The following is a 23,618-nucleotide window of genomic DNA, read 5'->3' on the forward strand; positions in this document are numbered from 1 at the left end:
GCTACCTTATCAGAGAGGCCTTTCCTGTCCTTCGAAGTGAGACACACACATCCCCATCATTATTCTCTATCACTGTACCTGAGTACTTCTCTGAAGAGCATCTCTCATGATTTGTAATGATATATTTATTAATTTTCTTGATCATTGTCTGGCTCTACCCCTGGGGCAGATGCCATCTTTGTTTTATTAACCAGTGTGTGTTAAGAACCTAGAGCAGAGCCGGGTGCCGCACCTGCAACCCCAGCAGTTTGGGAGGCTGAGGCAGGAGGATCATGTTCAAAGCCAGCCTCAGACTCAGCAATTTAGCAAGGTCCTAAACAACTTAGTGAGACCCTGTCTCAAAAATAAAAAGGGCTGGGGATGTGGCTCTGTGGTTAAGTGCCTCTGGGTTCAATCCCTGGTACCAAGTAAATAAATAAATAAATAAATTTGCTGGGGTCACTGAAGGAATGAATGGTGTTGGGGTGACTGGTCCTTCATTCAGTTCAGACAAGGTCCTGCTCTTTTGCCTACTGAGGTGAGGGGAATTCTTGTCTGCTTTTATGGCAATGAGCCCAAGTCAATTTAGCCCCAGCCCTCCCCTCCCCTCCCCCACTTGCCCCTAGTCAGTGCACAGTTGGGGGCAGAAGCTTGGGGGCAGGTCATGCTGGGGCTTGCCCCACTTTGTGCTGCCAAGAGCTCTGGCTGGCTCCCATCAGATATAAGCTTTTGGCACACAGGAAGAAGTGAGCCGAGCTGTAGCAAGAACAAAGTCGCCCTTCCAGCCCCCAGTCCCCCAGACATGAAGCCAAATGGTCTCTTTAGAGACCATTGTTTGCCATCTAATGTAATAAGCAGGTGTTTGGGGGCAGGTTTTTTCTTAGTAGGTTGAAGAACAGGGTATGCATGATATTTTGTTTTTTCTTTGGCCTTCCTGATAACAGGGTTGCTCTGAGGCCTGGTTGACCTGGTTCTTTTAAGGAAGACCTTGGAATATAGATAAGCACACAATGGAGAACAGATGGAGGCCCTTCTCTACCCTGTGCTTATCCATTCTTCATATGCCATCCTTTGTTTATAAACTGAGAGACTTCTCAGTGCTCAATGGGGAAGATAAATGGAGCCAGGAGACTCCTCACTTTGGTCCCAGCAGGATACAGCTCAGTCCAGGTTGGGCCTCTCTTTGGGATTTCTCTTTTTTGGGAAGTGGGGTGGGTACTGAGAATTGAACCCAGGAATGCTTAACTACTGAACCGCATTCTCAGCACATTTTTCTATTTTTTATTAAGACAGGGTCTTGCTAAGTTGCTGAGGCTGGCTTTGAGCTTGTGATCCTCCTGCCTCAACCTCTTGAGCTGCTGGGATTACAGGTGTGTACTACCGCACCAGGCGCTCTGGGATTTCTAAATGGTGTGAATCTAAAGAAGGGAAACAACTGGCCTATAATCCCTGAGGCTTGGGAGGATTGTGAGTTCAAATCCAGCCTCAGCAACTTAGCGAGACTCTAAGCAACTCAGCGAGACTCTGACTCTAAATAAGATACAAAAAACAGCTGGAGATGTGGCTTAGTGATCGAGTGCCCTGAGTTCAATCCCCAGTACAAAATAAATAAATAATAAGACATAACATTAAAAAAAAACTAGAAAGGACACAAATTTCTGCTTGTTCCTATGATCTTTCACATTAGATATGTTTATTCAGGGGTCTGCACATTTTGAGATGCTGGACCTTCTTTCCCTCTAGCATGAAGGTTTGGGTAGGCCTTTGCTTGCGGTCACATTCCTCCATCTTTTATTTTCTGGAAAGACAATTAAGACAGTTTAATGTTCACATACTATATTCCAGGCAGTGTATTAGAAATATTTTCCAAAGTTGTCGCATGTCATTTGCATCAAAACCATTTTGGGATATATTATTATCCTTTTTATAGATATGAGAAAGTAGAGTTAAGTGGAATCAATTTACTAAATCCTTGCAGTAAAGAGGCTGAGTCAGAATTTGAACCTGAGGTGTCTGGCTTCTAAACCTACCTATTCTTCTCATCCAGGGCCCACAAGAGATGGGAAGAGTGGAACAAATTACAGGGTGACCTGACAACATTGCTTATTAGCATGAATCTTGGTCTGCTTTTACTGGGGAGAAATGGGGAGGGGTAGGCATGAAAGAAACTTTTTTGTTTTGCTAGAGTTCAAACTGATCGCAGCAGCACCGCATCCTATCCAATCAGAGCGTCTATTAAGTGGGCCACCTTGTCACTATAGAGGTAGAGAAAAGGTGACCTTGATAGGGACTAACCCCAATTTCACCCAGAATTGGCCATTCGGGTGGCTAAAGAATTTGTGTTACTGGATAAGATAGCAGTGACATTTTTGCAGTCCTCCCCAGAAATATCTAAGGAAAAAAGACTCCAATAATATGAAAGTCAGCCTCCCTATGGGTCTCCTGCCCTAAACTAGGGGTAATTCCACAGGAAGGAAACCCCAGAGGGCTGGCTTGTCTTTGCAGCCAATTACTCAGTCTCCCAACCTCTACTCAACTGCCTCTTCTGGGGAGAAGGGAGCTCCAGCCCCTGCTCTGTGGGACGGAGCATGCGCTCTATGCGGCCTTGGCAGCCCAGCTTCAGGAAGGGTGCTGCTTCCTTGCCTGAACTGTATTATTAAACTGTAATCATACTGTGAGTGGAGTCAGCCAAAGCAGTGGCTATTAATAGGGAGGTGAAGAAAGCTGACTCAGAAGGAAGCTGACTTAGGCTGGCAGGGGGAGCCTGGCCACCTTGGCCTACAATCCTCTGCAGGAGGTCAGCTCACAAGAGAGACCTGAGAGCCCATTTCCATCCTGGGCGGGAGTCAGCATTATCTGAATTTCTCAACTTTGGAAATAGAATCCTGAAGCCTTTCTTGATGAAAGGGCTATTTAGCTGTCTTTTCCTGGTCCTTGGGGAGTTTCGCAGCCCTGAGCACAAATAGCTTTGGTAGTTGTGACTCAGCAAGAGCAGCGACTCTTCTTGTCTTCAGTCGATACCACTGGGACAGGGACGGCCAGGCTACATTTCTATGGCTCCTTTGACTGAGAAGTCAGTGCTGACCCATCCCTTACCTGGCCAGAACTCCCTACTGACGGAGACATCCAAGTAGGGAGATTCCATTTCTGGCTTCTTGATAAGGCTGGAGGATATGGGTGTCACAGGAGGTGGAAATGGAGAGGTGAGGGGCCACGGCAAGGGACTCACCCCAACTTCACCCAGAACCGGCCATCCGGCCATGGTGCCGAAGGACCTCGAACTGTGGGAAAGAGACACTGCTAGTAATTTCTGTGAATTCAATGCATTTCTCAGGAAGTAAGACTTTAGCCATTTGGCAGACTCAGCATCTCCTGGCAGGTGGAAGCAGCACAGATCCCCAAATCAGGCCCAGGGCATGGCGTAGGAGACACAGCTGCTCCTGGAGCCTGGACTCAGGGCCTCCTTTTGTCCTTACTGGCCCCTACACATGCGCTCATAAGCTGCTTCTCATTGTTCTCACCTGCCTCATCAGGTGGGTCTTAACACCCTCTCCTCGGGAGGGAAAGTGGAGATTTCAAAAGGTGGAGTGACTTGTTCACACAGCTAGCAGGTGACAAAGATAGTCTAAAATCTAAGTCTGTTTGATGCCAGGGGAAAAGCCAAGCTGCATGAGCCACCCTTGTGCCAGAGACACAACCCCATCTTTTGCACTTCCTCCCAGACTCAGTTGTCCCCCACTTTCTTATGACTCCAGTACTCACCATGAGGCCAGTGATGAAGGTCTGTGGTGTGTGTTGGGGGGAGGTTATGAGAAGCTGGCGGGTGATCAACTGTAGTCTTCCTGCCTTTCCTTCGGTAGGTCAGGTATGCCTCCCATGCTTTCTGAAACTGGAAGATCTGTTTTGGTTCTTAGATCTCTGAAGGAGGTTCCAATGGAGATAGGACGTGGGAAGTGTCTTATTAAAAATTACTAAGCACCTATCAGGCCTTCAAGCTCTGGGTGACTTCGGCCCTTTCTGCTTATGGAGTAATTAATGACACCATCTCGATGATCGGGTATCTTTCTCTGCTGCTTTCTACATAATTCCAAGTGGTAAAGGCTACCCACATGGGTCTCTCTCTTTGGAATTATACTGTATACTTAGATGTATCATAGCTTTTTAAGTTTTTTGGTACTGGAAATTGAATCCAGGAAAACTCTACTATTTCCCTTTTAAATTTAATTTTGAAGCAGGGTCTCACTAATTTCCCCAAGCTGGTCTTGAATTTGTAATCCTCCTCCTCAGCCTCCAGAGTAGCTGGGATTACAGGTGTGCACCACCACGCCTAGCTAGATACATCTACAGAAAATCTTCCCTAGCACCTCAGAAAACAAACAAACAAAGAATATCGTTTTTACAGAATTCAGAGCTTAATATTGAGTAATGGCTTTCTTTTCACTGTCACGTGGGTCACTTCCTAGTGATCTGAAAGAGATCCTGTGACCTCAAACAGCAGGTCTCAAACTCTGGCAGAACATGAAGAAAGAGTTTCAACCCCCAGCTTTGAAGCATTCTCAAACATGGAGGTGAGAACAACCACATCATGGCTATAAATGATCCTGAGAAGGAGGGAAAGTAATTTCAAGGCCATCAAACTCTAAATTGTTGGTTTATTTTATTTTTTATTTTTATTTTTTTTGGTACCAAGGATTGAACTCAGGGGCACTCAACCACTGAGTCACGTCACCAGCCCTACTTTGTATTTTATTTAGAGACAGGGTCTCACTCAGTTGCTTAGCACCTCGCTTTTGCTGAGGGTGCCTTTGAACTTGCAATCCTCCTACCTCAGCCTCTCAAGCCACTGGGATTACAGGTGTGTGCCACTACACCTGGCTTAAACTATTTTTTTTTTGTACTTGAAAAAATTTTTTTAGTTGTAGATGGACACAATACCTTTATTTAATTTATTTTATTTTTATGTGGTGCTGAGGATCGAACCCAGTGCCTCTCACATGCTAGACAAGCACTCCACCACTGAGCTAGGTCCCCAGACTTTTTATCTTTTATTTTGAGAAAGGGCCTCACTAAGTTGCTGAGGCTGGCTTTGAACTCATTATCCTCTTGCCTAGCCTCCTGAGATTACAGGCATGGGCCATCTTACCCAGCTATTTTTTTGAGATAGGCTTCAAACTTTTAGATTCTCCTGCCTCAGCCTCCCAAGTAGCTGGGATGAAGGGTCTTATGTATTCTTTTGGCTAATTCTTTCTTCTTCCTGTTTAATTTTTTTGATTGTTTTTTGAAAGGCAAATATCCTAAACAGCAGTGACAATCAACAGGATGGTTCAGACGGCTGCCTCCTCTCACTATAGTGAAAGTTAATTAATTCTCACTGTACCTTGAACTAGGTCACCTGCAGGTCTGTGGCTGTAACGGGAAGGCATTTCCAGTCTGGCCCTTGGTATGCTGTCCTGCAGTGGGGTGCAAAGGGGGTATGTTTCACCTCTGTGTGGGATTGTCTTTCCTCTTCTCTTCCGGAGAGGTGACCATTTTCAGATCTGTGGGTGGAAAGGAATATCTTCTCTTCCAAAAATAATCTCTTTCTGCAGTGGGGTTTGAAGCTGGACCAAGCTGCTCGGGCTATTTTTACCCAGCTTGCAGTTCACGGTGTAAATAGCAACTCTGGCTGTTTTTTCCCATAGCTGACAACAGAGTCAACCTCTTTGAGGCAGAGGCATTCTGGCATTTCACACAGAGGGGACAGGACAGAGTTTGCCCGCTGGCCCAGGTGATGGTGCCTGGACCATTGGGTCAGTATACAAACAGGAGAGGCATCTCCATGGTTCTGTTATCTCAGTCCCTGCTGTAAACACCAGACCTCGTGACAGCAGCTCAGCTGAGGCTGATTTAAAGAAGCACATGCAGGAGCGCAAGGGAAACGGCAGGTCCATAAATCCCTGCCTGTGCACCCCGAGGTTCCAGCAGATTCTACCTCCGGCTGGCTCTTGCTCTCACTTCCCAAGCACCCCTTCCAAGTTTGCTGCCCTGGGAGGATTTCTTGCTACAAACCCACCGGGTCAGGAGCTGAGGAAAGATAGCTCAGACATCTCCTCAGAATGTAGAATGTCTCTAAAAATAAAAGCCTCCTAGTTCTCCAGCTAACAGAGGCCCACAGACTTCAGTACTGAAAAGAGTCATTTTGAGGTCATGGTGAAAGGACGGGCTCCCTCAATGCCGAGTGAGCAGAAGTTATGACAAGCTAACCAAAGCACTGGTTTATGTCTGTTTGATTTGCAGTACTGAGGATTAAACCCAGGGGTGCTCTATCACTGAGCCACATCCCCAGCCCTTTTATTTATTTGGCCCAGAGGCGCTTACCCACTGAGCCACATCCCCAGCCCTTGCTATTTTTTATTTTGAGACAGGGTCTTGCTAAGTTGCTTAGGGCCTTGCTAAGTTATTGAGGCTGACCTCAAACTTAGGATCCTCTTGCCTCACTCTCCCAGGTCACTGGAATTACAGGTGTGTGCCACCACCATCCCACAATTCTTTTTTTTTTTTTTTTTTTTTTGGGCTGGCCTAGAACTTGCAATCCTCCTGCCTCAAGCCTTGGTTTGTGTCTGTAATTGGAGAGGGTGAGAGGAAAGTTCAGTCTTCTCAAGGGAACTTCCAGGGCTGTTCAGGAAGGAGATAGACCAGTAAAGATTGAGATGTGCCCTACACAGTTGCCAATTCCCGATTTCTTCTCTTCCAGGGAATGATCAGACTTCAGTTGCTTTTCCCTGAGCCTATCTTTCTCATCCAAATCTGTCCCTGGGCCCTTTAGCCTTAAATAAGAAAGGAGTGCTGAATCAGCAGGAAAGACCCTCTTCATTATGAATTACAGGCAACTTCTCAGTGGAACTGCCCCCACCCTTCCTCTAGGTACACATCAATCAGTCAATCCAAATATTTCTCAAATATCTCAGGATATACTCAGAACTGGGCATTTAGGCTGAATGTGCTGGTGCATACCTGTAATCCTAGTGACATAGGAGGCTGAGGTAGGAGAACTGCATGCTCAAAGACAGCCTCAGCAACTTAGCAAAGTAAAAAATAAAAAGGGGCTGAGGATGAGGCTCAGTGGTTAAGTGCCCTTGGGTTCAATCCCTATACCAAAAAAAAAAAAAAAAAAAAGAACTGGGTATTTAGACACATGGTTCAAGTTTCAGGTTCTCCCAGCAGATGCCAATTGTGGGAGGTAAGGAAAGAAAAGGATTGGAGGACAGGTAGGCAGCTGAGTAATGCCCATATCAGCCTTTTTGGAGGTGCTTTCTGTTGCAGCATCATTGGAATTGATTCTGGGCAGTTTTTAATTGCAAAACTCCCTGCCAATTATTGATAGCTAAAGTGGCATTAGAGAGTTTCTGTTGATAAAAATAGGGGCAGGTTAATAGATGAGAAAATCACTTTATATCTGAGAAGAGAGGATGAGAACATATTGTCTCAAACTGCTGTGTCCTAGGTTTCCATTGTTAGCTTGGGGTTCTCTCCCAGGACTGGCCAGCCAAGTCTACTGGGTGACCTCCAACAATAAGTCCACCAGGGAGCTGTGCAGGATTAGAACAAAGCTTGGTTTTAGCAGCTAGAACAGAGGAGATCCATGTGGGTTCAGGGCATCCTGGTTCTCACTGGGCTTGGTCACATTAAATGGCTCACAATGCAGTTTTCAGTAAAAGCTGTTGAAGTTTAATCGTATTTTTGGTTAATATGTGTGCGTGTTGCCAGGTGTGGGGGGTGGGTATTGTCCAATTGAGATGGGTCATCCACAAACTTCAAGGGATTTTTTTTTTTTTGAGGAAGCCTCTTGAAACCTGGATGATAAATGTTTACCTTAAAAAAATATAAAAAAGCAGAAAAAGTGCCCTGGTGAGTGAAATCAAAAGCGAGTGGCAGGCAGTCACACTGCAGACCATTTGTTCTGAACAGTGCTTGCAGCCCCAGCCTTGACATTGGGGAAATCAGGAACACAGCAACAGGCTTCCTATGCCTGGATTTCCTGGAATCCAACTGCCAGAGCCTTGTGCCATCAGGAGTTAAACTTTTGTTTCTGTTCTCCTGGTGACTAATATGCACTGTGTGGCTCTGAGATCATCGAGAAAGAAACTGACAGTTGGCGTGGGAAGTATGTGAGATTTCTGTGCTCTTAAGATGCCTTTGATGGGCATGGTGAGCAAGCACAAGGATTATTGCCACCTAGTGCCCCCGATTGTGTCATTTTGCCATGAATTCTTATTTCTTCCTTTGGATTCTGTATGATTTTAAATCTGAAACTCCCTTAGTGCCTGATGCTATTGTGATGTGTGAGTTATTCTATGGTGAATGACATTTTAGATCCCACTTTGAAAAATAACCCATTTTGATTGAAAACAAAGCAGAAACCAACCAAACTGACCAAATCATACCTGATGTGTGTCAGGGAGACTCAGTCTTCCTCTTGATGTTTTCTTTTTTCTGAAAGGAGCTCAGCATAGCACTCCTGGCTTCTCTACACCCCCTCACGCCTCCCTGAGAAGTAGGAGGAGTTTAATATGATGATGAAACTGGGCTTCATATCATCCTCTCTTTTGTCTTCTGGGCACACGCTTTGCTCTGCAGAGTGGGCAGGGGAGGCCCTTTCTGGCCTAACTGACTGTCAAATTGACTCCGTGGCCAATTTGTCTGATCCTAAGGCTGAGTATTGGGAAGCTCATTTGTCTGACATTATAAGCCACATTCTCTAATATCAGCAATAAAGGTTATTTGGGTTCTCATTTAGCTTACTGCTCTCTTTGGTTCCATTCAAAACTTGCAGAGAAGGGAGGGGGGCTGCTATTTTTAGGCCTCCTCAAAGACCCCAACATACTTACTGGGAGACTTCCTGGTGATTACAAAAAAGCCTGTGTTGGGTGAGATCTGGCTTCTAGATCCACATCTTTACTTTCCAACAGAATTCCAGGCTCCTAAGCTGTCAAATGAGCAGAGGGGAATTTATAGAAGGTGTTCCTTTCAGCTGAAATGCATCCATTCTAAAGTTATTTATTGAATGCCAGGGGATACAATGGCAATGGAGAGCGACAGTCTTTGCTGTTGCAGTTTATAATCTAACCAGGGTGCATCCATTAGGATGTTTAATGTTACCAGTGAAATAAAACGATTTCAGACATGCTTAGGCACTAAAGGGAATTTCTTGGCTCATTGGCCATCCAGGCTCATGGACTTGGATTTGATTTTGATTCAGAACATGGACCCATTTCTTGGCTCTGCGCCTCTGGGTTGGACTCATTCTTTAGCCACCACATGATGCAAGTCCTCCTCTCTCCTGGCAGCTTCAAGCTTCCCACTCTGGCTGCAGCAGATCTAAGTCATGCCATTTGCCAGGCTGAGAAGAGTCCAAGTCCCAGAAATCCCTTCAAATTTTTGAGGCCTGCTCTGAGTAGACCATCTTAGGTCACAGGACATCCTAGGCCATCAGCTCAGTGTGATAGGATGCACTGATTGGCTTATACTCGGTGAGGCCCACCCCTGAAAATGGGAAAGTTGAGAAAATTATAATTGTGCTCTGAGGGAACAAAACCCATGGAGACAGCCTATTACTACCTGGCAAATCAAGCCTAGGCCTGGGAATCCAGACTTTAGTGTTCCAAATTCTGTACTGGTCCAGTACGCAGCAGACCTTTGCAGATGTTACAGGGATTAATATGCTTTAGTTATTGTCTCTTGCTCTGTGATTCTTTCTTTCTCTATCTCCCCTTTACCCCTCATTGGTATTTGAACCCAGTGGTGCTCTACCACTGAGTTACATCCCCAGCTCTTTTTAGTTTTTGAGACAGGGTCTCTCACTAAATTCTGAGGCTGGTCTTGAACTTGGGATCCTTCTGCCTCAGCCTTCCAAGCAGTTGGGATTAGAGCCAAATGCTACCACACTTGATTCCCTTTTCTCTTTTTGAAAGGAAGACAACATGTGCCTTAGAGGGATTCTAAAAGGATCACTGAGGCGATATCCACAAAGCAAAAGGCACACGTCACTTTACTTAAGCTGTCTATTGGCGTATGTTGTTACTTTTAGATTTAAAGATGTTCAGCTGGTGGTTTAGAGGCTAAATATTAACCACACTGGGGCAGACCCACACTAAATGAACCATGAGCCATGAAGTTTCACTGGAAAGTGTTCTAAGTTCAAAAGATCTGTGAAACAAGATATAACCCCAAAGAGGTGAAAACGGACAAAAATGCAGTCAAACATGCAAAGCGGAGAGTGCTCTTGCTAATCTCCACAGCCAGTTCTGAAGAACTATGAGCAACCAAAAATTGCTAGTGGTACCTGAGCAATCCTTGATTTCTTCATTTAGTAACCACTTTTTGGTACCTTCCACATAGAAAGCTACATAGGAACACATAGTTTACAGGCATGTATTTAAATCCTTTTCAGAAGGATTTAAGGAAGGGCTGGGTAACCCATGTCTGCAATCCCAGTGGCTCAGGACACTGAGGCAGGAGGATCACAAGTTCAAGGCCAGCTTCAGCAATTTAGTGAGGTCCTAAGCAACTTAATGAGACCTTATCTTAAAATAAAAAATAAAGGGGCTGAGGATATAGCTCAGCTGGTAGAGTGCTTTCTTTGCATGCACAAGGAAGGCCCTGGGTTCAATCCCCAGCACCACAAAAAAATAAAATAAAAAAGGGCTAGGGATGTGGCCCAGTGGTTAAATGTCCCTGGGTTCAATCCCAGTGTTAAAATAATAATAATAACAATAATAATGACTCTCCTTTTGTAAATAGGTGAATTATTATAAGAAATCATTTGCAAAGCTGGAATTAACTAAAGATCTGTTATGCTAAAGACAGAAAAGTCAAAAGTAGTTTCATTTTCAGGGAGGAAGTTGGAGAAGGAGTGGACCATGACCAGGACTGACTAAACTGACCTTTTATTCTGCCATAAACAGATAAACAGGGCTAAGTCAAGATATTGCAAACAATTATACAAAGTGTTGGTCTCTCAAATGAACATAATCCAGCCTTCTGGACGGACACTGTACGGCATTAGTTCTTTTGCACTTCTCCTGCAATATGATTGTATCACAGTTAATTATTTATTCATTCCAATTTTCAATCATTCACTCGTTGAACATTGATGGAAGCCTTGATATGGGCCAAGTATAATGCCAAAGGCCAGGTACAGAACAGAGCGAGACACGGTTCCTATAGTCCAGAAGCTCAGCCCAAGAAGGGGGAGGAGACATGTAAAAAATTAATTGCAATATAACATGAGAGGTGCTCTAATGCATGTCCTGATAGCCTGGGGGCAGAGTCTTCAGAAAGGAGGTGACATTTAAGTGGATCTGTGACAGAACGTTTTCTAGACTGAATTTTCAGAGTCATTGAAAGCCCCTGAGGAGCCAGATAAGTAGCTGGTACACAGGGATCTGAGGGTATCAGAGAATCAGAAGAGGAGGCTAAAATATTAAGTGGGGCAAAAGGTCAGTGGCTTGGAGCTTCACAGACCTAGTGGTGGGCATTGGACTTTACAGATAAAAGTGACTCGTTGGAGGTTTTTAAGTAAAGGAGTGATGATATTTGGGGTTTTAGAAGGACATTTTGGCATCAGTCTGAAAGAAGAGTTTTAGTAGAGGAGGGATTGGAAGCAAAGAAATCAACAGAGATGCTATTTCAATAATCTAGACGAGAAATAATAATGTCTTGAGGATTGAAAAAGAGGAACAGAGGAGTTCAAAGAAGAATTGAGAGGTTGAATGAAGGCTTGGTAATTACTGGATGGGAGATAATGCGGGAAGGGACTTAAATGGCACAGACCAGGTAGAGCCGAAGTGTGAGAAGAGAAGAGGCATGAAGACACATTCTAGGAAGCTCTATCATAAATGGATGCCCAAGGAGGAGGAGCCAGCCAAGAAAGTGAATGGGAGAGAAGAGGAAGTTACAGGAGACAAGAGAAGGAGGCACTCAGTAGATCAGAGTTGCTGAGAATTCTCCTACAACATTTGTGAAATTTCCTTATCAAAGAGCAAAGTCTTTGGCAGTAGGAGCCCTGGCCTTATACTTTGCATAAAGCAAGCTGTATCAAAACAACATACAGATAGAGTGATTTGGAGATTTCTAGTAACTGCTAAATGCCCAGAGATTTAAATTTGGAGACTGTAAATTTAAAATGTTATTTGAGGGTCAAAATAGCAATAAGTACAACTAGCAAACTAATATTCAAAGTGATTCTAGTTAGGAGCCCTGGTGCATACTGGTAATCCCAGGGACTTGGGAGACCGAGGCAGGAGGATTGCAAGTTGGAGGCAAGCCCTGGCCACTGAGCAAGACCCTGTTTCAAAATAAAAAGGGCTGGGGATGTTGCTCAGTGGTAGAGCACTCATGAGTTCAATCCCCAGTAGTACTGGGGGGAAAAGAGAGAGAATGAAAGAGAGAGAGAGAGAGAGAGAGAGAGAGAGAGAGAGAGAGAGAGATAGATACACTAACATTCCCAGTATTTCATTGAACATAATACTGCTTTTACCATCTTGTGCATTTCATTGTATTTGGTCTTTAGGAGAACTGTTAATGTTATAAAATGAGGAAGCTGTGGAAATATAGTGTTTCAGAATAGGGGAATTTGGTTACAAGTACTGGAACAAAGAAATTGGTGTCAATGTATTTGACATTTAGGAAAGTTATTCTGAGAGCAACTTCGTGGTGTTTTAGGAGATAAGCAATGTCTTTAAATGTCATACAATGTTATACAGTTTTTTTTTTTTGTCTTTGTTCATCCTTTCAATATTGTTTGAACACCAAATGGTCTAGACTCCGTTCCAAGGACAAAAGACACCTTCCCAACCCTCGAGGAGCAGGGAGCCCAGTGGAGGCCATAAAAAGCAGAATACGATTAAAAGATGCTGTCATGGCATTAAGTGTGTAATTGAGGAGAAGCCCATCTCAATGCAGAAATAGGAAAAGAGGCTGGTTGCATGGTTTCAGAAGTCTTTCCAGAAGAGAAAATGCCTGCCAGGGCATACAAGGAGGAATGGAGTTCCAGATCAAGGGGAGAGCAACTGTAAAGGTAAGAAAGAACAGAATCCAGCCGTGCGCATTATTATATGACTGTAATCCCAGTGAAACAGGAGGATCACAAGTTCAAGGCCAGCCTCAGCAAGTTAGTGAGACCCTGCCTCAAAAAAATAAAAAATAAAAAGAGACAGGGATGTAGCTCAGTGGTTAAGTGCTCCTGGATTCAATCCTTGGTAGAAAGACAAAACCAAACAAAGAACAGAACTCAATATAAGCTAAACAGATTATAGGGAGATGAGCTGGGAGAGGGGACCAGGAATCTCATCAGTCCCCTCCAAGTTCTTCTTTAAAGAGTCTAGACTTCTGCCTAAAGTAATGGAGAACCCTTGAAAGATTCTTTTAGAGCACTTCAAGGGAAGCCTTTTTTTATTTGACATATTTGTTGTTGACATAGATTGATTGATTGATTGCGATCCTGAGTATTGTACCCAGGACTTTGTACACGCTAGGCAAGTGCTCTACCTCTGATCCACATCTTCAGCTCTGTCTTTTAAAATATCTCATTTTCTTTCCTTCCTTCCTTCCTTCCTTCCTTTCTTCCTTCCTTCCTTCCTTCCTTTCTATTCTTCCTTCCTTCCTTCCTGCTTGCTTTTGGAAGTTGCAGCTAATCTGGCATATAACAAAAGAAGACAAGGACAAAGAGTTTATTTATAGTGTGTTCATGATTTTGGGTGCAGAAAAAGACATAGATCACTGACATCCACTGCATTGTTTTATTATTTATTTATATTTGTTTTTCGTATTGGTACTGGAGTGTGTGAGTCACCTGTGTATCACTGTGACCAAAATGCGTGACAAGAACTACTTAAAGGAGGAAAAGTTTATTCTGGGCTCACAGTTTCAGAGGTTCAGTCCATGGACAAGCAGCTCCTTGCTCTGGGTCCAACATGAGAGAGAGAACATCATGGTGGAAGGGTGTGGAGAAGGATGGATACCCAAGCTCATAGTAGCTGGGAAGCAGACAGAGCATGAGCCAGGGACACAATCTATACCCCAAAAGCAGTGTCCTAATTCCTCTAGCCATGCCCCACCTGTCTTTAGTTATCACCCAGTAGTTTATTAATGAATTAATTCACTGATGAGATTATAGCTCTCAGAATCTGATCTTTTCCCTTCCAAACATTGCTACATTGCCTGACATATGAGTTCTTTGAAAGGATATTTTTAGATATAAATCATAATATGGGGATGGAATCCAGGGAGGGGAGAGGGGTCTTTATCACCAAGCTACATCCCCAGACCTGTTTCTGTTTTTGTTTTTGAGATAGAATCTCACTAAGTTGCTCAGGCTGTCCTTGAACTTGTGATCCTCTGCCTCAGCCTCCTAAATCACTGGGATTACTGACCTTTGCCACCCTTTCTCCTCCCCCTGCCCCAGTGACTTTTGATGGCAGTAAGAAGCAAAGTGGAGATCCCAGAAATATTTCATATCACCCAGAGACTCTCCTATCTAAATCTGGAAATGTCTGTGTTCTGCTTTAAAGAGGGGATGTTAACTTAAGGTATGGACAGGAATCTTAGTTGTAGAGAGGTCAACACTCTTTTTTATCTTTTTAATTAATTTTTTAAATTTTAATTTCTTAAATTAATTTATTTTTTAATTATTATTTTGCAGTAAAAGAGATTGAACCCAATCACACATGCTAAGCAAACACTCAAGTGCTGAGCTACACTCCTAATCTCTTTTCTATTTGAAATAGGATCTCGCTAAATTGTCCAAGTTGGCCTTGAACTTGCAATTCACCTGCCTCAGCCTCTTGAGGAGCTGGGATTATAGGCCACCATGCCCAGTGAGGTTTATACTCTTGCTGCTTCAAATGGGATCCCTGGATCAGCTGAATCAGCATCAGTTGGGAACTGGTTAGACAAACAGAAATCTAAGCCCCACCCCAAACCTACTGAATCAGAATCTGCATTTTTAACAAGACATGCCTGAGTGACAAGTTAGGAAAACTGCCTAGTTGGTAAACCTTATGTCATTGTGTTGCAATCTGTTTTGTTTTGCATGATTGATTGGTGCATAATCAGTTTGTCAGCCTCTATGATTACAAATTTATATCCAAAAGTAAACTCAATCAGGGGTTAAACCATTTTAACTCTACTAAACATTTCTAAGGAATCTCCAGAGAGCCTGATGTTATGATTTACTTAAATAAGAGGTTTGCAAGGGCTGGAGATGTAGCTTAATGGTTGAGTGCTTGCCTAGTAAACATAAGGCCCTGGGTTCAATCTCCAGTCCCACACACACAGGAAAAAAATAGTTAATAAACAAAGAAAGGGCTTGCTCCCTGGCTGATACATTCATTTGTTTTCCCTATTGTGGAAAAATACAAATGACTTAAATTTACCATGTTAACCATTTTTAAATGTTCAGTAGCATTAAGTACATTTACATTGTTGGGCAATATTACCACCATCCATCTCCAGAATGTTTTCATCTTCTCAAACTGAAACCCTATAGATGTTAAACTATAGTCCCCCATCACTTGCCCTACTCCCTCTTCATGGAAACCACCATTCTGCTTTCTGTCTCTATGAATTTGACTACTCTAGGTACTTTATGTAAGTAAAATCATAAAATGCCAAGACCAGCCTCAGGTTTACAATCCTCTCACCTCAGCCTCCCGAGTGGCTGGGATTATACGTATAGGCTGCTGTTCCCAGCCAACAGTCTCTTAATTTGTTTATTTCCATTAGCATAATGTCATCAAGGTTCATCCATGTTGTAGCATTTTCTTTCCTTTTATTCATTTCATTTATGTTGTAACTTAATTTCCTTGTTTTCTAAGGCTGAATAATATTCCACAGTATACACATACCCATTTTGTTTGCCATTTATCCATGGATAGACACTTGGGTACTTTCTGCCTTTTGGCCAGACATAGAAGTCCCTTCTCCCCGCTCACATCATTCCTAGAATTTTTATGCCAAACAAACATATAATTCACAGCTAATGGATATTCTCCACGGATTTTTCTCTAATACATCAAATCTCTATTTGACTCATTAAGAAAAGGGAATTCGCTGTTGTTGGGAGCCCAATGTCTGTTTCATTTAGTGTCTGTGTCTGGGAGCAGTGGCCTCCTGAATATCAACTCAGAGCCAGAGCCAAGACATTCATTTGTGAAGCTCAAGTATTGATTTGGTGACACCATTCTCTTCCCCTGATGCTATTCCTATCAACTCAAATTATCTGTGTGAATATAGGAATCATTTTTCCACTGTACCCAGCAGCTGGTGACAAGCGGCTTGCTGATAAGCTACGACAGAGATGAGCAGTTGGCTGCTCCTGGGCCGGTGAGGCCTTGGCTGCCAGAGTGTTGCTGGGCAAAGGCATCTGTAGCCCTGAAGCCCAGGGACGGACCCCCACCTGGATTCTGGATTCAGAGCTTCATCCTCATTGCAGAGACTCACAAGAGGCCTCAGGGAAGAGCACAGTACCTGAGCTTATGAGCGAACTATAATAAAGAATTAGATAAAGACATTACCTCCCGGAAATGATGTGTTTTCTTCTGGAGTCTTGTTACTTGGGTTGTTTCTGGAAACATCCCCTTGGGTGCTTTCCCTCAGGCAGCCAGTGGGGGCGCTCTGACATTCTCTTTTTCATCCCCACTATTTTACCTGTGGTTCTACCCTTTGGGCTGTAGGATAAGGGCGCAGAGATGAGAAGAAGCTAGCAATCCCACCAGCATTTAGAAAGTAAACATTAAAATTCTAGATTGCATCTTCTGGGAAACCACTTTTGCTTTGCAAAATAAATCTACCCCAAAAGACAGGAACAAGGACACGTCCCCCATTCTCATTGTTAACTCCTGGTCCTCAAGGATGATTAACTCTGGAAACTGAAAATACATTTGGGCTAATCGGTCGTGAGATCTGATTAAGAGCTTTACAGAGAAGATTTGCATTACAGTTAAGAAAGGCTCCGGCAGTTTAGAAGAAGGCACATGTAAGGAATTTCTTTTTATCAGGTTATAAGAGAAGTTATACAAGAAGAGCTAGAAAGCACAGCCAAATGCACAGGAAAGGAAGGGGTGAAAACCGCCCTCTATGAATCCAAAGGAAAAAAAGTTGGCATACTGGTGAGCACATTTGAGAATCCCATGAGAACCACTGACTCACTACAAGGTGTAATGTGATGAGGTTAAACGAACCTGCAACCACAGCAACGTGTGACACATGTGGAGCTGGAAGGAGCTAATGGATGTCTGGGAACGTGTGTGAAGTAATGAAGTATTTGTAAGCCCTGCCTAGGATTTACAGTTCACCTCCTCTTAGGTTTATTGGGCTCTGTCCACTTGAAATGCCCTTCCTTGTCCTTTCCACCTCTAGGAATACATGCTTATCACCTTATTCTAGAGTTAAGTAAAATCTCACCACCTGTAGGAAGACTGCCCAGAATGATGCCACTTAACTATAATCTTCCCCCCCCCCCTCCCCAGTACTGGGGATTGAACCAGGCGTGCTCTACCACCAAGCTACATGCCCAGCCCTTTTTATTTTTATTTTGAGTCAGGGTCTTGCCAAGTTGCTCAGTCTGGCTTCCGATTTGTGATTCCCCTGCCTCAGCCTCCCAAGTAACTGGTATTGCTGGTGTGTACTCCCCTGCCTGGCTGTAATCATTCTTTGGTACCCATTCCAAATGTGTGTTTCCTATACATTCTAGGGCAATACACATGGCATTAATGAGATATTTCTTTTCCTCAGTGTTGGGGTTCAACCCAGGGCCTTGTGCATGCTAGGCAATTGCTCTACCACTGAGCTGTATCCCCAACCCAATAACATTGCGGGGGGGGGCAGTGTGGGGTACCAGGGATTGCACCCAGGGACACTTAACCACTGAGCTACATCCCCAATCTTTTTTATTTAGAGACAGGATTTTGCTGAGTTGCTTAGGGCCTTACTAAATTGTTGAGGCTGGCTTTGAACTTGCTATCCTCTTTTCTCAACCTCCTGAGTGGCTGCAATTATAGGCCTGCACCACCGTGCCTGGAACAATTTTTTTTTTGTTTGGGTGGTGCTGGGAATCGAACCCAGGGCCTTGTGCATGCAAGGCAAGCACTCTACCAACTGAGCTATATCCCCTGCCTGGCCACAAATTTCTTAATGGTCATTTTCATGCCATTTTTCACATGTTTGGTTTGTGTTCCTGAATCAGTTGTGAACTCTTTTAAGTAGGACTATTTTGGAGAAGGAAGTGTGGTGTAGTTGCTGCATTTTCTCTTAGATATCCTAAGGCAGTGCTTCTTAAACCTCACCAAGCATGTAGGGATCTTGTGAAAATGTGGAAGTTAATTCAATACTCAGGCTGGGCCTGAGATTCTGCATTTCTAACCAGCTCCCATGTTTTACTGCTGGTTTCAATCCCATACTTTAAATAGTGAGGCTTTGTGTAACACCCAGGATAGTGCTTCAAACATAGACCAGAAAGTTTAGATTGGTAGGAGTTTCTAGGAAAGTTCCCCTTCTGAGGCCTGAGCTCTCCAAACAAATGCTACCTTATAATAAGGTTTGCCCCCTTTGATCACTAGACTGTCCCTTAAATTAATGAAAGGCCTGAGGTCATGACTTTGTTACAGTGCGGTTGTTTGAATCTGTGTTTATATTCTAGGAATACATTTGGTTTTGCTAATGTAATTTGAGAGGATTGGTGAGTTATTTTTGAGTGTGCATGGCCCAGCCCTGTAATGCTAGGTCACTTTTGATAAGAGCCACAATTATGCCAGCTAGCTTGTATATGAGCTGTAACCCCCCCCTTCTGGACTAGAGGACCTCACTTTTCTCCCTAGGGGCTTAAGTAGCTAGAGGCAGAAATAAAGCTTCCTTTTATTTACCTGTATCCCTGCAAGTCTCCATTTCCTGTGTAAAGTCCTGCTCTAGCAGGGGCAAAGAGATCCTTCTTAGTTTCACATTTGAAACTAGGGGGAAAAAAATGTCTTTAACCATACTAAATGGACTTCAATCAATACTTTTTAATAGGAAGGACAGAGAGGAACGATAAACTAGCACCAGTGAAATCACAGAGATGTGGATTGGACCAGTTAAGTCTCACAAGGCCTTGGTTTACTTGTCTGTAAAATCAAGGTATTGGGCTGGAAGATTCCTATCAGCCCTAGAAGTCTGTGATCCTAATCAATGTACATACCAGGGGAAGGGCACAGGGACAGGAATTTCACAGCTGGCTACTTCACAGCACAGTGTGATAGGGAGTCTCTTGGTCAACTTTTTCTGGTCTCAGCTTGCCCTGATAGGGTACTAAGTTCTCCCTTCGTAGAAATTTCTGGGCTTCACATCCAACTGCCTGTTGTATGGAAAGATCTGAAAAGACATGCCCTGTACTGCCACCTAATGGTTCCTGTCCTATCTAAGCAATTCTTCAGCACTGAATGCTGTAGGATCTCTGGGCCCTCTCTACACAACCCACCAGTTCACAGGACAGAATAAAAATAGTGCAATTCCAGGTGGCCCCTCATTCACGGAATTAGAGACTATGACTAAGAATTATAAGGTCTTTATAAACTTTGTAATTTCCCCCTTATTGTTATTTCCTGTCTGTTTCCCTGCAGTGATTAACAGTAAAACTCCATAAACAGAAAAGACCAAGGTGTTTGTTTTCAAGGGCAGCAAGGAAGCAGAGAACTGGGGAGACAGGCCCCCCGGGGTCTGAGGCAAACACTGCCTGGATATGAAGTGGGTGGAAGGGGCTGAAGAATTGACAGGAAAGAAGGCATTTGTTTGGAAAAGGAAAGAGGGGGTTGGGAAGCCAAGTTGCCTTCTAGTTAGAAAGAAGGCGACGGTTAATAGCATAATCATTCTTTCCTGTTTTGTCTTTAGATGTACAAGTCTGTTTTCAAACCAGGAAAATGAAGCAAATATATAGTTATCAGATAGTGCTACTACTGTTCAAGGCTCTTTGCAACAAACAATACCATTATAGAGTAAAGAATCCTAGGTATAAATATCTATGGAAGGGTCAGGCAGATAAGGCCTCTGGGTGGAGGCTGCCAAGGTGAAGATTCCAGGCAGGGGTGGTGAGACTGTGGAAAACTGGAGAAACTCACCCCAGCGAAGGTAGCAACAGCTACTCAGCCCTGGGTGGTTCTAGGCTTCACAAAACTGGGTATCTGCATTGCCAGGGCTTTCAGATTTTGAAGAGAATCTGGAAATCTGGATCATTATGCGAAGTTGCTTTATTTTAAAATGTTGGCAGCTAATATTCCTTTAAAAACAAACAACAGCACTGTGTGGACCAAATAAAACATGTCAGTGAGACATGTTTAGCCCAAAGGCCAACCCTGAAAACTTGCATCCAGAACAATTTGCTTTCTGAAATCTTGAAGCGCTGTGATTCTATTCAAGACATGCGGTCTGTAAACAATGACAGACTACAAGCAAATACCAGATTAATATAAAATGCTTTGTGGTTAAATTTGTTAGAACTGACTCCATATCTAGAGGTCTACAGAAGGAGTTCGTTTTTAATTTTTTCATGTGCAACCAGAAAGCCTTGAATATATTCATTTCATAATCCCAGAAGCACTTATCTGTGCTAAGTAAAGATAAGCAAAACTTTTCTGCACAGGGCCAGATGGTATTTTATACTTTCAGGGCTATAGAGTCTTCAGCACAACTCTTTAGATCTGCCTTTGTGGTCACAAAGTAGCCTTAGACAGTACATAAACCCATGGGTATGCTGTGTTCTACTAAAACTTTCAAGCTGGCAATGATCCAAATCTGGCCCCTGGGCCATTGTTTACCCATCCCTGATCTAGAAGTTTTAAGAAAGCTTGCAGCTGGATGCAACAAATTTTATTTTTCTTTATCTTTTTGTTATTAGGGATTTAATCCAGGGGTGATATACTACTGAGCTGCATCCCAGTTCTTTTCTTTTATTTTTTTATTTCGAGGCAGTATGTCATTAAGTTGCTTAGGGCCTAAGTTGCTGGGCCTGGCCTTGAACTTGGGATCCTTCTACCTCAGCCTCCCCAGTTCCTGAGATTACAAATATGCACTACTGTGCCTGGTGCAACAATTCTCTTTAGGTAAACTTATATGTTTATGTTTGGCCTATTAGAACAAGAATTTGGGGTGCTATCATTATGACTTTTAAGTTATGTTTATAAGTAGGATCCCCAAAATATCTGTTATCGTTTAACTATCATTAGTTAATACAAGATCATAAATATCCTGCTGAAGTCATTATAATCACTGGAGTCGATGCTGGTCTTACCCAACACTGAGGTTGGTTTGTTAAAGCTGCCTGAATATCAATTTAATTCAGGCTAGTCTTCACAAAAGGAACCATTCACACAGGATAATGTTGAATTTTTGTCTGGGTTAGTTGTCTCAATGGAGTGATTTGATTCCTTTCTGTTTTGATAGGATTTGAAACTGTCGTTAAGATGTGACATAAAGCTGAGCACACCTGTTTGTCTCCTGAGCGCAACAGGACTCTGTACTTGGAGCCTTCAAAAATATGATCTAGAGAGAATAAACAGAGCAGTATATCATTTTCATCTTTAGGTCTCCAATGAAATGATAACACATAGAAGATGTTCTCAAAGTTTGCCTTATGCATGGCAGGCACACAGAGTATGGCTATGTTAATTTCTTTTGCTGTCATTTTTATAAAATATCAACTAAAGATGCCTAGCTATTTGTGGAAGATATTGTTTATTAGGTACTAATGAGTATCCATAATCCCCTTCTGTGTTTTCATCTACTACCGACTCTTTTGCAGGTAAGGAGACCATGTGTTCCAATTCTGGTCAAAAAAAATATAAATACAAGTATCTGCTGCTTGGAACCTCTAAAAAAGTTTTCTGAGAGGGATGATTCAGTTTGGCCTCTTTTTTTAATTTTTAGACTGGGTCTTGCTAAGTTGCTTAGGTCCTCACTAAGTTGCTGAGGCTGGCCTTAAACTTGCAATCCATCTCAGCCTCCCAAGTCTCTGGGAATACAGATGTGCACCACCGCATTGGGATGAATTTGATCTCTTGACTCTTTTTTCTTCTTCCTGACCTAAGACACCTTAGAGGTGTAATAGCTATCTTATGACCATGAGGACAAAAGCTAAAAATGGATACAGTAGAGAGAAAGAGGAAGCCTTGGATGATACTGTGGAATAGCTTTACCAGCCCTGAACTGAATGCTTTTGAGTTTTTTTATTGGGGGGGGTAGTCTTTGTGGGATGGAGTCATCATGAAGTTTGTAATTACTTGAACCCATCCCAATTCTATCTCTCTGGGTCTATGAAGAGTTTCCTCCTATTCTCTCACATTCCATCCACATTGCCAAGAATATAAAAATTCAACAATAATCCAGCATCCAATGAAGTCTTTATTAATTCCTAAATTCTTCTTATGCTACTCTAAAAGGTTAAGATTAAAGTTATTTAAAATCCTGTCTCTAATCCAAATAACATAGAAAGATCAAAACCCATAGACTTTCTTAGGAAGACATGCTATTATGATACATCAACATCAAGTTCAAAGAAAATGTTCTACAATATAGCTTCTAAGAAAATCAAAGGGACTGTCAACAGATTTTTTTTTTCCTGAACTTCTTTTAGGTAGCAAACATGTTATGCCAACAAACTATCCAAAAATTATTTTAAAAATATATGAATATAGTCTACATTTTAGAGTTTCATGTTCCTTAAATCCATCATGTTTTGTGATGTTATATTAGATTATTATAAATACCTTTCAAATTTTGGAGCTCTCACTTGCCAAATTTAGAACTATTTGAATATCAAAATGATAATGATGGTAATGGATTATAACACATTAAATAAAATGTAAAGACAGTGAATTCAAAGTAATTCAGAAGCTTGCTCACTAATAAATATAGACAAATGATAGAATATGAATATCCAATTGCCAATGAATAATTGATTCAGGCTAGTATCCCCTACAGACAATAAGGACATTGAGTAAAAAGATGTCAGGTATCAGGATAATCACAACGTCAGAGCAGCCCCCACAGCTCAATGACTAAGTGCAAAAGGAAAATGTATCTTTAGTACAGAGATATCTGGTAGGCACTATCTGAACCTAGCAATGAAACTAGGCCTTTCCAAAGGCAGACAATGGTTGGCCTCTTGATACTGCATGAAAAGATACATGATCCCCCCCATAAAGAATTCTTGCTGGAAATGTTTAACCCGAACATAAACATAAGGAAATAGGCAAGTCCAGAATTTGGAAAAATCTGCAAGATAACTGGCCAAAACTCTTAAAAAATTTTTTTCACTGTCATGGAAAACACCAACAGGTAAAGAATAAGGGGGCTGGTGATGTAGCTCAGGGGTAGAGTACCTGCCTAGCATGCACAAAGTCCTTGGGTTTATGCCCAGCACAGAAGGAGAAAGAGACAAAAAGAGAGAGAGGGAGAGATATTAAGAAGATAAATGCAATGTATAAACCTTAATTAGATTCTGGACTTGCAGGGGGAAAAATCTACTATGGAAGATAATTTTAAGACCATTGGGGAATTTTGAATATAGATAATATATTAAATTATATTACTGAATGCATATTAATTACCTTAGGTGTGATAGTAATGGTATTGTG

General features: G+C 42.6%; 1 long non-coding RNA gene and 1 other non-coding gene across 11 annotated transcripts; both read right to left on the reverse strand.

Moving 5' to 3' along the window:
* Positions 1 to 1,634: 1,634 nt before the first annotated feature.
* On the reverse strand, positions 1,635 to 16,879 carry LOC120885201 (uncharacterized). Of its 10 annotated transcripts, XR_013436161.1 has the most exons (8): positions 16,533 to 16,879; positions 13,507 to 13,653; positions 8,847 to 8,944; positions 8,403 to 8,505; positions 5,357 to 5,429; positions 3,742 to 3,897; positions 3,076 to 3,260; positions 1,635 to 1,777 (listed from the first exon to the last, which is right to left on the reverse strand). It is a non-coding gene; the product is annotated as an uncharacterized LOC120885201 (long non-coding RNA). The 10 variants fall into 10 exon arrangements; XR_013436164.1 differs by lacking the exon at positions 13,507 to 13,653 and having other exon boundaries at positions 3,742 to 3,877; positions 5,357 to 5,516; XR_013436157.1 differs by lacking the exon at positions 13,507 to 13,653 and having other exon boundaries at positions 5,357 to 5,516.
* Positions 16,880 to 18,055: 1,176 nt separating this feature from the next.
* Trnaa-ugc (transfer RNA alanine (anticodon UGC)) lies at positions 18,056 to 18,129 on the reverse strand. The gene has a single exon. It is a non-coding gene; the product is annotated as a tRNA-Ala (tRNA).
* Between the last annotated feature and the right edge of the window lie 5,489 nt (positions 18,130 to 23,618).

This window comes from Ictidomys tridecemlineatus, chromosome 3 (assembly GCF_052094955.1).
Source record: "Ictidomys tridecemlineatus isolate mIctTri1 chromosome 3, mIctTri1.hap1, whole genome shotgun sequence".
Lineage (NCBI taxonomy): Eukaryota > Metazoa > Chordata > Mammalia > Rodentia > Sciuridae > Ictidomys > Ictidomys tridecemlineatus.